General features: G+C 40.9%; 1 protein-coding gene across 4 annotated transcripts in view; it reads right to left on the bottom strand.

The window, feature by feature from the left end:
* CLEC16A (C-type lectin domain containing 16A) overlaps positions 1-13,404 on the bottom strand; it is a 241,915-nt gene that overhangs the window by 186,195 nt on the left and 42,316 nt on the right. The gene's annotated exons all lie outside the window — the stretch shown is intronic.

Raw genomic sequence — 13,404 nt, 5'->3', positions numbered from 1 at the left:
TAACCCAATTCAAAAATGGGCAAAAGATATGAACAGACACTTCACTAAAGAAGACATTCAGATAGCTAACAGACACATGAGGAAATGCTCACGATTGCTAGCCATTAGAGAAATGCAAATCAAAACTACAATGAGATTTCATCTCACTCCAAGAAGGCTGCGGAAATCCAAAAAACACTAAACAATAAATGTTGGAGAGGCTGTGGAGAGACTGGAACACTTATACACTGCTGGTGGGAATGTCAAATGGTACAACCACCTTGGAAATTGATTTGGCGCTTCATTAAAAAGCTAGAAATAGAACTACCATACGATCCAGCAATCCCACTCCTTGGAATATATCCTAGAGAAATAAGAGTCTTTACGCGAACAGATACATGCACACTCATGTTCACCAGAGCACTATTTACAATAGCAAAAAGATGGAGGCAACCAAGGTGCCCATCAACAGATGAATGGATAAATTATGGTATATTCACACAATGGAATACTACGCATCGATAAAGAGCAGTGATGAGTCTGTGAAACATTTCATAACATGAAGGGATCTGGAAGGCATTATGCTGAGTGAAATCAGTCAGTTGCTAAAGGAATAATATTGCGTAAGACCACTATCATAAGAACTCGAGAAACAGTTTAAACAGAGAAGAAACTATTCTTTGATGGTTACAAGAGGGGGGAAGGAGGGAGGGTGGGAGACGGGTATTCACTAATTAGATAGTAGATAAGAACTACTTTAGGTGAAGGGAAGGAAAACACACAATACAGGAGAGGTCAGCACAACTGGACTAAACCAAAAGCAAAGAAGTAAACTGAATGTTTTGAAGGCCAGTGTAGCAGGGGCAGGGCTTTGGGGACCATGGTTTCAGGGGACATCTAAGTCAACCGGCATAATAAAATCTATTAAGAAAACATTCTCCATCTCATTTTGGAGAGTGGTGTCTGGGGTCTTAAACACTAGCAAGCGGCCATCTAAGATGCATCAATTGGTCTTAACCTACATGGATCAAAGGAGAATGAACACCAAGGACACAAGGTAATTATGAGCCCGAGAGACAGAAAGGGCCACATAAACCAAAGACTACATCAGTCTGAGACCAGAAGAACTAGATGGTGCCTGGCTACAACTGATGCCTGCCCTGATAGGGAACACAACAGAGAACCCCTAAGGGAACAGGAGAGCAGTGGGATGCACACCCCAAATTCTCGCAAAAGTCCAGACTAAATGGTCTGACTGACACTAGAAGGACCCTGGTTATCATGGCTTCCAGACCTTCTGTTGGCCCAGGACAGGAACCATTCCCAAAGCCAACTCTTCAGACAGGGATTGGACTGGACAATGGGTTAGAGAGGGATGCTGGTGAGGAGTGAGCTTCTTGGATCAGGTGGATACTTGAGACTATGTTAGCATCTCCTGCCTGGAGCAGAGATGAGAGATTTTAGGGAGTTAGAAGCTGGTGAAATGGACAGAAAAGGAGAGAGTGGAGGGAGGGAGCGGGCTGTCTCATTAGGGGGAGTGCAACTGGGAGTATGTAGCAAGGTGTATATAAGTTTTTGTGTGAGAGGCTGACTTGATTTGTAAACTTTCACTTAAAGCACAATAAACATTAAAAAAAAAAAATTGCACTAAAAATAGAACTCCCATGTGACCCAGCAATTCCACTCCTAGGTATATACTCAAAAGGCTTGAAAGAAGATACTAAAAAAGAGACTTGTATATCAATCTTCATTGTAGCACTATTTACAACAGCCAAAAGTTGGAAACAACCTACATGCTCATCAACGGATGAATGGATAAACAAAATGTGGCACATACAAAGGAATACTACTCAGCCAGTAGGAGAAATGAAGTCTTGATACATGCTACAGAATGGATGGAGCTTGAAGACATTATGCTGAGTGAAATAAGCCAATCACAAAAGGGCAAATATTGTATGACCTCATTTATATAAAAAGACAAGAAAAGGCAAATGTATAGAGACCAGAGTTTATTAGTAGTTGCCAGGGCCAGGAATGAGGAGGAAAAGGGGGATTAATGGTGATGGAAAAATTGCATTAAGAGTTGCAGAGCCAATTATTGTACTGCTGTCAATAAGCTGTACACCTTTAAAAAGTTGAATTGGCAAAAGTTGTGTGAAAGATATATTTACAACAATGACCAAAATGAAAAAAAAAAAAAAGCAGCTGCTGAGGCTGCTTATGTACAGCCAAATGCCTCACAGGATCTGGTTCTTTGGTTTGGAGGTTTAGGGTTGTGGTTTCATAGGACATCCCAGTTAATTGTCCTAATAATGTGTTTAGTGCTTCTGTTCTGCCTCCTAGTTTGTTGCATAGTGCCCAGGGTCTTAAAAGCTTGCAAGTGGCCATCAAAGGCACAACACTTGGTCTCTATTCACCTGAAGCAACATAGAAAGGAGAGTCAGGATTAGGAGGAGGATATGGAATGTGTGGCTGATTGCCTCCACGAACAACTGCCTCCTTTGCCATGAGTCCAGAACTGAATGATGCCCAGCTACCATTATTGAACATTTTGATCAAAGATTCCATAGAAAAATTCTGATCATGAGGGGGGAAATACAGAGCAGAATGTCAAATTCTCACCGACTCTAGACTTTCTGGAGCCATGGAGGTGGATAAATTCCTATAACTATTGCCCTGACCTTAAACCAAAAATATCCCCTGAAGTCTTCTTAAAACCGGACAATAGTTTAGCTTAACTAGTGAAAAAGGTCTGCCTTCAAGGAACACAACAGAGAACCCCTGAGGGAGCAGGAGAGCAGTGGGATGCAGACCCCAAATTCTCATAAGACCAGACTTAATGATCTGACAGACACTAGAAGGACCCCGGTGGTCATGGCCCCCAGACCTTCTGTTGGCCCAGGACAGAAACCATTCCCGAAGCCAACTCTTCAGACGTGGATTGGACTGGACAATGGATTGGAGAGGGGTGCTGGTGAGGAGTGAGCTTCTTGGATCAGGTGGACACTTGAGACTACGTTGGCATCTCCTGCCCGGAGGGGAGATGAGAGGGTGGAGGGGGTTAGAAGCTGGTGCAATGGACATGAAAAGAGAGAGTGGAGGGAGAGAGCGCGCTGTCTCATTAGGGGGAGAGTAATACGGAGTGTGTAGCAAGGTGTATATGGGTTTTTGTGTGAGAGACTGACTTGGTTTGTAAACTTTGACTTAAAGCACAATAAAAATTATTTAAAAAAAAAAAAAAAAGGTCTGCCTTGAGCATTATGCTCTTTTAAGAACTATCTATATGGGACCAAATCAACAACAGCAGTTTGAAAAATTAGATAGGAACCTTAGGGCCCAGTGAGTTTATATAAATGAGGGAGGAAAAACTGAGCAAAGTAGGGTGAGAATGGTTGCACAACCCGAAGAATGTACCGTAGTTTTACACAAATAATACATGCCTCTTACATTTGTTTGCCAATCACCCCCTGTGAGGTATTTTCATAAATGCTGCTATGCCAATTTTTTTACATGTTGCTGTAAAAAAAAATTTAGCATAGTATGCTTATGAAAACACCTCGGTGGGGGGGAGAGTGTGGTTGGCAAACAAATGTAGAAGACATGCGTCATTTGTGTAAAAATACAGTAATCAATGTCACTAAGTTGTGCATGTAGAAACTATTGAATTGGTGCATGTTTTGCCATTCATATTCTCAACAACAAAATAAATAAAATTTAGAGAAAAGAAATGACCGGGGTGGAGAGCTGGTAGAAACTGCAAAACCTAGAGCCCCAATAACATCTGGATTTACTGCTTGGAACACCAAGGCTAGCTTCAGCGCTGAAGTGAGTGTCACATAGGAAGACATTCTTTGACATTCTTAGGTGCCATCTTGAGCTCCTGAGAAATCACGCCACAGAAGAAAGTCAAAAGGGACCCAATACATCACAAATTGTTACTGATGTAAATACAGTGTAAGGAACCCTGGTGGTACAACAGTTAAGCACTTGGCTGCTAACTGAAAGGTTAGTAGTTCAAACCCACCCAGAGGCTTTGTGGAGAAAGACCCAGCAATCTGCAGTTCTACTCGGAAACATGGCGTCACCATGAATCGAAGCGACTCAAAGGCGCCGAACAACAAGAACATTGTAAATCAGTGGTCTGGGGAGATGGAGTAAATTTAATGATGAGCACATGCCTTGGCTGAAGGAGGCTGCCTCTGCAGAATCCTGCAGAAACCTTTGCACAATGAGGACCAGAACTTCCAGTTGTTCTAAAGAATTCGGAAATCCAGGCTTTTACGTTAAACTTCCTAAATTTTAAACGTTGACAATTCAAACAATTTACTTATATGCACCATGAGGATTCAACCTAATGGGTCTGATGGTCAGGCCGCCACCTGTCAGGCCCTTGCTAGACACTTTAAATATATTTTCAACAGCCCTCTGAGTAGGACTTATTCTTTATGTTATAAAAGGGTGAAATAACATGCCCAAGGTTGCCCAGGAGGTCAAGTGCTTGGCGGCTGTGACTGGGAAGCCCTGACGATTCTGCTCAGTTGACATTCCATCCAGCATGACCATTCAGCAAAATCTAGTTTAAGTTGCAGAGAAATAGTTCAAAAAAAAAAAAAAAATTTTTTTTTTTCCTCTACATGAACACTGAACCAACTCCACATTTTCAGACCAAGCCTTGTCATGGGATGGACCACTAAGGGAAGTCTTTCCTGGTCAGCACTTGCCACTGCCCACTGGCCACTACACCTTCCCTTTATGCGTATCATTTGTATATCTGATCAATGACTATCTCTTCTACTGGAAAGCTCCCTTGCAGCAAGGAGACTTTTTATATTTTTGTAGATCCCCAGAACAGCATGATACCTGGCCCAAAGGAAGAGCTTAAGAAACACTTGTTGAATTAATCAATAAAGGGCTAGGCCAGACAAGGGCCATGAAAAGGCCCCATTCAATTCAGCTGAATCAACGCCACCACCAACAAGGACAGAAAGTCTCTGGGAACCTTTTCAGGGACTCTAATGCTCCCTTGAATGGCAAAACAGCTCACCCAGACTATAATACACTGATAAACCACAAGGGCAAGGGTGTCCGGTAATTATACTCCATGCAGTCCAGGCCTCTCAGGCAGCAGGATCACATTCCACCTGCTTCTTCAGACAGGCAGAGCTGACTGCCCCAGGCAAGCCCAGCCCTTTTATCTGTATGGGTACTGCCAGAGAACCTGGCTGCAGAAATAGAACACTTATGAAACAGCCTTTGTGTAAATGCGCTATGCTCATCGTAAACATGTATGTCAAGCCCTGTCTGCAACAGATACATGACAGACAAGATGTCCGACAGAGACATGAGAGGAGGGGCCAAGATGGCAGCATAGTCAGATGCTTCCAGTGATCCCTCTACAACAAAGACCCCAAAAAACAAGAGAAGCAATTATATATATGACAAGTCAGGAGCCCTGAACACAAAGGCAAAGTTAGGAAATCGGATTAAGCGGAAGGGGAAGGGAGAGACGGTTCAGAAGCGGTGAGGAGTTGCCAGATCTGACTCAGCAGGAACTGGAGCCCCTCAGGCACGATCCCCTGTCATGACCACAGTGGGGCTGGTAGCATTCGGGACTTGGTTTCTTCAGGGAGAAACAGTGAGCCGCATAGTCTACTCACGCCTCTGGCATCAAAGGAGAACAGTGCTCTTGGCAAAAGCTAAGTACTTGAGCCTAATTTACTACACCCAAGCCAGGTTCCCTGAGCCTGAGATAGGTGCTGCTGCGTGTCCTGAGCCATTCTCCCAGCCTTGGAAAAAGAATAACAATTGGGGAAAAGATAATCTGCCAGCTCCCCTAAGCTAGGAACTCAGGCAGAAGTAGCTCCTGTCCAGCCACAAATGGTCCACAAACTCTGAATGTCTTTCACCTCTGCATGGACCTGTGGGGGCCCATTTCAGGAGCTTAGGCCCTTGCTCGCAGCCTACAATAGTGTATGTGCCTGAGATCTGACTTCGGTTGTTTCAGCTGTGTGCTGAAAAGGTGGGTTTTTGATGTTTGACACCGCTCTGCCTATTAAACAGGGTTCTCACCTACCCACATCAGGGCCCTGAGGACTTGTAGCTCCACCCATGCCACCTAGCCACCCACGACAGGGGTCCAAGGATAAGTGGTGCCTCCCAATCCTTACAACCAAAAGCACTGGGTCCCCATGGTCCAGCTGCAGAACACATTCACCTCTGCCCTCTAGGGAACAGGGATGCGCTTTCCTCACAGACACTCAGGAGACAATTGCCAGCCCCTGCCTTGCTCAGGGCATGACCCCCTGCTGCAACCAGATACCTGTGCCTACACCAATCACCCGTGCCCCTCTAAGACTATAGATGAGAGCCTGCACCACACACTTGGTGACCGACTACCTGGACACCTAAGTTGCATCCATACAAGAAAAGTGAATGGACTCCTAGGCTCATATACCTGGTAACAGCTCTAGCCATCTGGTGACAGGACATCGGAGCTTCAAAGGTGCAAATAATCAAGCCAACTCTCTCAAGCAGCCTATTTAGGCATATCAAAACAAAACAAACAGGCTAGGATACAGTAAGCAAACATAAAATAAATTACTACAATAACTTATAGATGGCTCGGTAACAAGAGTCAATAACAAAATCACATAAAGAAGCAGACCATTATCACTTCAAAAAGCTCTCAAAACAAGGTATCAAGGAATTTTTCGGACATAGAGGTCTTCTTGGAATTACCAGAGGCAGAATACAAGATTAATTTACAGAAATCAGGAAGGAGATCAAGCAAAACACAGAATAAGCCGAGGAACACACAGATAAAGCAGCGGGGGAAATTAAGAAGGTTATTCAAGAGCATAATGAAAAACTTGATAGGCTGCAAAATTCCATAGAGAGACAGCAATCAGAAATACAGGAGATTAACAATAAAATTACAAAATTAGACAACTCAAAAGAAAGTCAGAGGAGCAGAATTAAGGAACTAGAAGTCAGAATTAGTGAGACTGAAGATAAAACACTTGGCACCAATATATTCGAAAAAAAATCAGATAAAAGAATTATAAAAAAAAAAAAAGAAGAAGAAGAAACCCTAAGAATCACGTGGGACCATATCAAGAAAAATAACCTACAAGTGATAGGAGTATGAGAAAAGGGAGGGAAAACAGAAAATAGAGAATTGTTGAAAATTTGTTGGCAGAACACTTCCCTGATATGGTGAGAGGTGAGAAGATATCCATCCAAGATACTCATCGAACCCCACATAAGGTAGATCCCAAAAGAAAGTCACCAAGACGTATTATAATTAAACTGCCAAAACGAAAGGATGAAGAGAGAATTTTAAGAGCAGCTAGGGATAAGTGAAAAGTCATCTACAAAGGACAGTCAGTAAGAATAAGCTCAAAGTACTTAGCAGAAACCATGCAGGCAAGAAGACAAATGGGATGACATATAAAAAGCATTGAAGGAAAAAAACTGCTAGCCAAGAATCATATATCCAGAAAAGCTATCTCTCAAATAAGAAGGTGAAATTAGGCCATTTCCAGATAAACAGAAGTTTAGGGAATCTGCAAAAACCAAACTAAAACTACAACAAATACTAAAGGGAGTTCTCTGGTTAGAAAACCAATAACATCAGATACCAACCCGACACTAGAACACAGGACAGATCAACCAGATATCAACTCAGATAGGGAAATCACAAAAATAAAGATTAAAAAAAAAAAAAAAAAGGGAAACAGCAATGTCATAATGTAAAAGATAACAACATTAAATCAATAAAGAGGAACTAAAAAATGCAGTCATAGATTTTTCATATGGAGAGGAAGTTAAGTCAACATAAATAAAATTTGTTTTAAACTTAGAAAAACAGGGGTAAATATTAAGGTAACTGCAAATGAAACTAACAATCCTACACATGAAAATAAAACACAAGAAAAGCATAAAGACTCAGCAAAAACAGAATCAACAAAAATGAAAAAGAAGAAAAGACAACATATAAACTACTCAGCACAAAAAATTAAGTGGAAAAAAGGAACTGTCAACAACACACAAAAAAGACATCAAAATCACAGTACTAAACTCATAAAAAAAAAATTAAAAAAAAAAAAACTCATACCTATTCCTGATTACGCTGAATGTAAATGGACTACACACACCAATAAGAGACAGAAAGTAAGCAGAATGGATTTAAAAAAAAAAAAAGATCTGTCTATGTGCTGCGTACAAGAGACACACCTTAGACTTAAAAACACAAACTAAAACTCAAAGGGTGGAAAAAATACATCAAGCAAACAGCAATCAAAAAAGGGCAGGAGTGGCAATAATAATTTCTGACAAAATGGTCTTAAAAGTTAAATCCACCACAAAGGATAAGGAAGGACACTAAATGATTAAAGGGACAATATACCAGGAGGATATAAACATATTAAATATTTACACAGCCCATGTCAGGGCTTCAAGATACACAAAACAAACTCTAACGGCGCTGAAAAGTGAGATAGACAGCTCCACAATAATAGCAGGAGGCTTCAACACACCACTTTTGGTGAAGGACAGAATATCCAGGAAGAATATCAATAAAGACACAATCAACCAACTTAACCTCACAGACATGTACAGAACACTCCACCCAACAGCAGCCGATAATACTTTCTTTTCCAATGCACATGGAACATTCTCTAGAATAGACCGCATATGAGGTCATAAAACAAGCCTTAACAGAATCCAAAACATCGAAATATGGCAAAGCATCTCCTCTGACCATAAAGCCATAAGAGCAGAAGGCAGTAACAGAAAAGCAGGGAAAAGGAATCAAACACTTGGAAACTGAACAACACCTCACTCAAAAACAACTGGGTTATACAAGAAATTAAAGACAGAAAAAAGAAATTCATAGAACCCAATGAGAATGAAAATACTTGCTATCAGAACCTTTGGGACACATCTAAAGCAGTGCTCAGAGGTCAATTTATATCAATAAATGCACACATACAAAGAGAAAGCCAAAATCAAAGAACTATCCCTAAAACTTGAACAAATAGAGAGCAACAAAAGAAGCCCTCAGGCACCAGAAGAAAGCAAATAATAAAAATTAGAACAGAATTAAATGAAATAGAGAATAGAAAAACAATTGAAAGAGTAAACAAGACCAAAAGCTGGTTCTTTGAGAAAACATTCACGAAATCGATAAACCATTGGCCAAACTGACAAAAGGTAAAAAGGAGTGGAAGAAAAATAACCTGAATAAGAAATGAGATAGGTGATATCACGACATACCCAACTGAAATTAAAAGACTCACATCAGATTACTATGAAAAATTATACTCTAACAAATTTGAAAACCTAGAAGAAATGGACAAATTTCTAGAAGCACATTACCTAGCTAAACTAACACAGAGGTAGAACAACTAAATAAACCCATAACAAAAGAAGAGATTGAAAAGGTAATTAAAAAACTCCCAACAACAACAACAAAAAAGCCCTGACCCTGACAGCTTCACTGGAAAGTCTACCATACTTTCAGAGAAGAGTTAACACCACTACTACTAAAGGTATTTCAGAGCATAGAAAAGGAAGGAATACTCCCAAACTGATTCTATGAAGCCACCATATCCCTGATGCCAAAACCAGGTAAAGACACCACAAAAAAAGAAAATTACAGACCTATCTATATCCTTCATGAACTTAGATGCAAAAATCCTCAACAAAATTCTAGCAAATAGAATTCAACGACACATCAAAAAAATAATTCACCATGACCAAGTGGGAGTCATACCAGGTACGCAGGGATGGTTCAACACTAGGAAAACAATCAGTGTAACCCACCATATAAATAAAACAAAAGGCAAGAACCACATGATCTTATCAATTGATGCAGATAATGCATCTGACAAAGTCCAAAACCTATTCATGATAAAAACTCTCAGAGAAAAAGGAATAGAAGGAAAATTCCTCAATGTAATAAAGGGCATTTAAACAAAGCCAACAGCCAACATCATCCTAAATGGAGAGTCTGAAAGCATTCTCCTTGAGATCGGGAACCAGACAAGGATGCCTTTTATCACCACTCTTATTCAACATTGTACTGGAGGTCTAAGCCAGAGCAATTAGGCTAGATAAAGAAATAAAGCATCTCCAGATTGGTAAGGAAGAAGTAAAAGTATCTCTATGTGCAGATGACACAACCTTATATACAGAAAACCCTTAAGAATCCTCAAGAAAACTACTGAAACTGAGAGTTCAGCAGAGTATCGGAATACAAGATAAACACACAAAAATCAGTTGGATTCCTCTACACCAACAAAAAGGAAGTCAAAGAGGAAATCGCCAAATCGATACCATTTACAACAGCCTCCAAGAAGATAAAATGCTTAGGAATAAATTTAACCAGAGATGCAAAAGACCTATACAAAGAAAACTACAACACACAACTGCAAGAATCCAAAAGAGACCTACGTAAGTGGAAAAAAACACCTTGCTCGTGGATAGGAAGACTTAACATTGTAAAAATGTCTATTCTGCCAAAAGCCATCTATAGATATAATGCAATTCTGATCCAAATTCCAATGGCATTTTTTAATGAGATGGAGAGACAAATCACTAACTTCATATGGAAAGTAAAGAGCACCTGGATAAGTAAAGCATTACTGAAAAAGAAGAACAAAGTGGGAGGCCTTACTCTACCTGATTTTAGAACCTATTATACCGCCACAGTAGTCAAAACAGCCTAGTACTGGTACAACAAGATACACAGACCAATGGAACAGAATTGAGAATCCAGACATAAATTCATCCACATATGAGTGGCTGATATTTGACAAAGGCCCAAGTCAGTTAACTGGGTAAAAGACAGTCTCTTTAAGAAATGGTGCTGGCATAACTGCATATCCATCTGCAAAAACGTGAAGCAAAACCCATACCTCACATCATGCACAAAAACGAACTCAAAATGGATCAAAGTCCTGAATATCAAATCTAAAACGATAAAGATCATGGAAGAAAAAATAGGGACAATGTTAGGAGCCCTAATACACAGCATAAACAGTATACAAAACATTACTAACAATGCAGAAGAGAAACTAGATAACTGGGAGCTCCTAAAAATCAAACACCTATGCACAGCCAAAGACTTCACCAAAAGAGTAAAAAGATTACCTACAGACTGAGAAAAAATTTTTAGCTACAATTCGGATCAGCATCTGATCTCTAAAATCTACATGATACTGCAAAAACTCAACTACAAAAAGACAAATAACCCAATTCAAAAATGGGCAAAGGATATGAACAGGCACTTCACCAAAGAAGACATTCAGGCAGCTAACAGATACATGAGGAAATGCTCACGATCATTAGCCATTAGAGAAATGCAAATCAAAACTACAATGAGATTCCATCTCACTCCAACAAAGCTGGTATTAATCCAAAAAACACAAAATAATACATGTTGGAGAAGTTATGGAGAGACTGGAACACTTATACACTGCTGGTGGGAATGTAAAATGGTACAACCACTTTGGAAATCGATTTGGTGCTTCCTTAAAAAGCTAGAACGACCACACAATCCAGCAATCCCACTCCTTGGAATATATCCTAGAGAAATAAGAGCCTTCACACAAACAGATATATGCACACTCATGTTCACTGCAGCGCTGTTTACAATAGCAAGAAGATGGAAGCAACCAAGGTGCCCATCAATAGATGAATGGATAAATTATGGTATATTCACACAATGGAATACTATGCAACGAAAAAAACAACGAATCCGTGAAATATAACATGGAGGTATCTGGAAGGCATTATGCTGAGTGAAATTAGTCAGTTGCCAAAGGACAAATATTATATGAAACCACTATTATAAGAACTCAAGAAATAGTTTAAACTCAGAAGAAAATATTCTTTGATGGTTACGAGGGTGGGGAGGGAGGGAGGGAGAGGGTTATTCATTAATTAGATAGTAGACAAGAACTATTTTAGGTGAAGGGAAAGACAACACACAGTACAGGAGAGGTCAGCACAACTGGACTAAACCAAAAGCAAAGAAGTTTCCTGAATACAACCAAATACTTTGAAGGTCAGAGTAGCAGGGGCTGGGGTCTGTGAACCATGGTTTCAGAGGACATCCAGGTCAACTGGCATAATAAATCTATTAAGAAAACATTCTGCATCCCACTTTGGTAAGTGGCATCTGGGGTCTCAAATGCTAGCAAGCGGTCATCTAAGATGCATGAATTGGTCTCAACTCACCGACAAAGGAGAATGAAGAACACCAATGACACAAGGAAAACATGAGCCCAAGAGAAAGAAAGGGCCACATAAACCAGAGACTACATCAGCCTGAGGCCAGAAGAACTAGATGGTACCTGGCTACAACTGATGATTGCCCTGACAGGGAACACAACAGAGAATCCCTAATGGAGCAGGAGAACAGCTGGATGCAGACCTCAAGTTCTCATAAAAAGACCAGACTTAATGGTCTAACTGAGATTAGAAAGACCCCGGAGGTCATGGTCCCCAGACCTTCTGTTAGCCCAAGAATGGAACCATTCCCAAAGCCAGCTCTTCAGGCAGGGATTGGACTGGACTAAAAGACAGAAAATGATACTGGTGAGAAGTGAGTTTCTTGGCTCAAGTAGACACATAAGACTATGTGCGCAGCTCCCGTCTGGAGGGAAGATGAGAAGGCACAGGAGGACAGGACCTGGCTGAATGGACATGGGAATGCGGGGTGGAAAGGAGGAGTGTGCTGTCTCATTGGGGGAGAGCAACTAGGAGAGTATATAGAAAGGTGTATATAAGGTTTTCAATAAGAGTCTGACTTCATTTGTAAACTTTCACCTAAAACACAATAAAAAATAAACCACACACGCGCGCACACACACACACACACAAAAGATGTCCGACAGACAAGATACCTGCCATTCTGGGCTCAGAGTGAGGAAGATCCTGGACAAGAGAAAACCAGGAGGTGGGTGTAGTAAGGGCCCAGGTGCAGAGACAGAAAACACAGGAAGCTGGATCAGTACTAAGGTGGCCTGTAGCTCAGGACAACATGCGGGATGGTAGGAGGGAAACAGAGGAGATATGCAGGGGTCAAAGTGGGCCAGCCTCTGGAGAAGTCATCATATTGGTCTTCAAGTGTTTTCCTTTAGTGATGTACAAAGTGCAACCTGTAGGCTTCTGCAGACCACAGTTTAGACCACAGTTCTGTGAAAATTTAGAAACTAGGAGATTTTACATAAAAATGCTCATTTCTATCTTCTCAGGCAACATGAGAAGACTTGGCAATACTGCATCCATATTCCTACAGAGCAAGTACAGGCCAGGGTTGAACGGCTCAATGAGGAGGTATGTGAGTCCAATTTGCCACAGTCCCCACCGCTCCCTACTGTCTCACAAGAGCTTGCTTCATTCATAGATGTTCCCTGC

This window comes from Elephas maximus, chromosome 12 (assembly GCF_024166365.1).
Source record: "Elephas maximus indicus isolate mEleMax1 chromosome 12, mEleMax1 primary haplotype, whole genome shotgun sequence".
NCBI lineage: Eukaryota > Metazoa > Chordata > Mammalia > Proboscidea > Elephantidae > Elephas > Elephas maximus.
The sequence above is the reverse complement of the archived record's forward strand: the minus strand, read 5'-3'. Positions and strand labels throughout refer to the sequence as shown.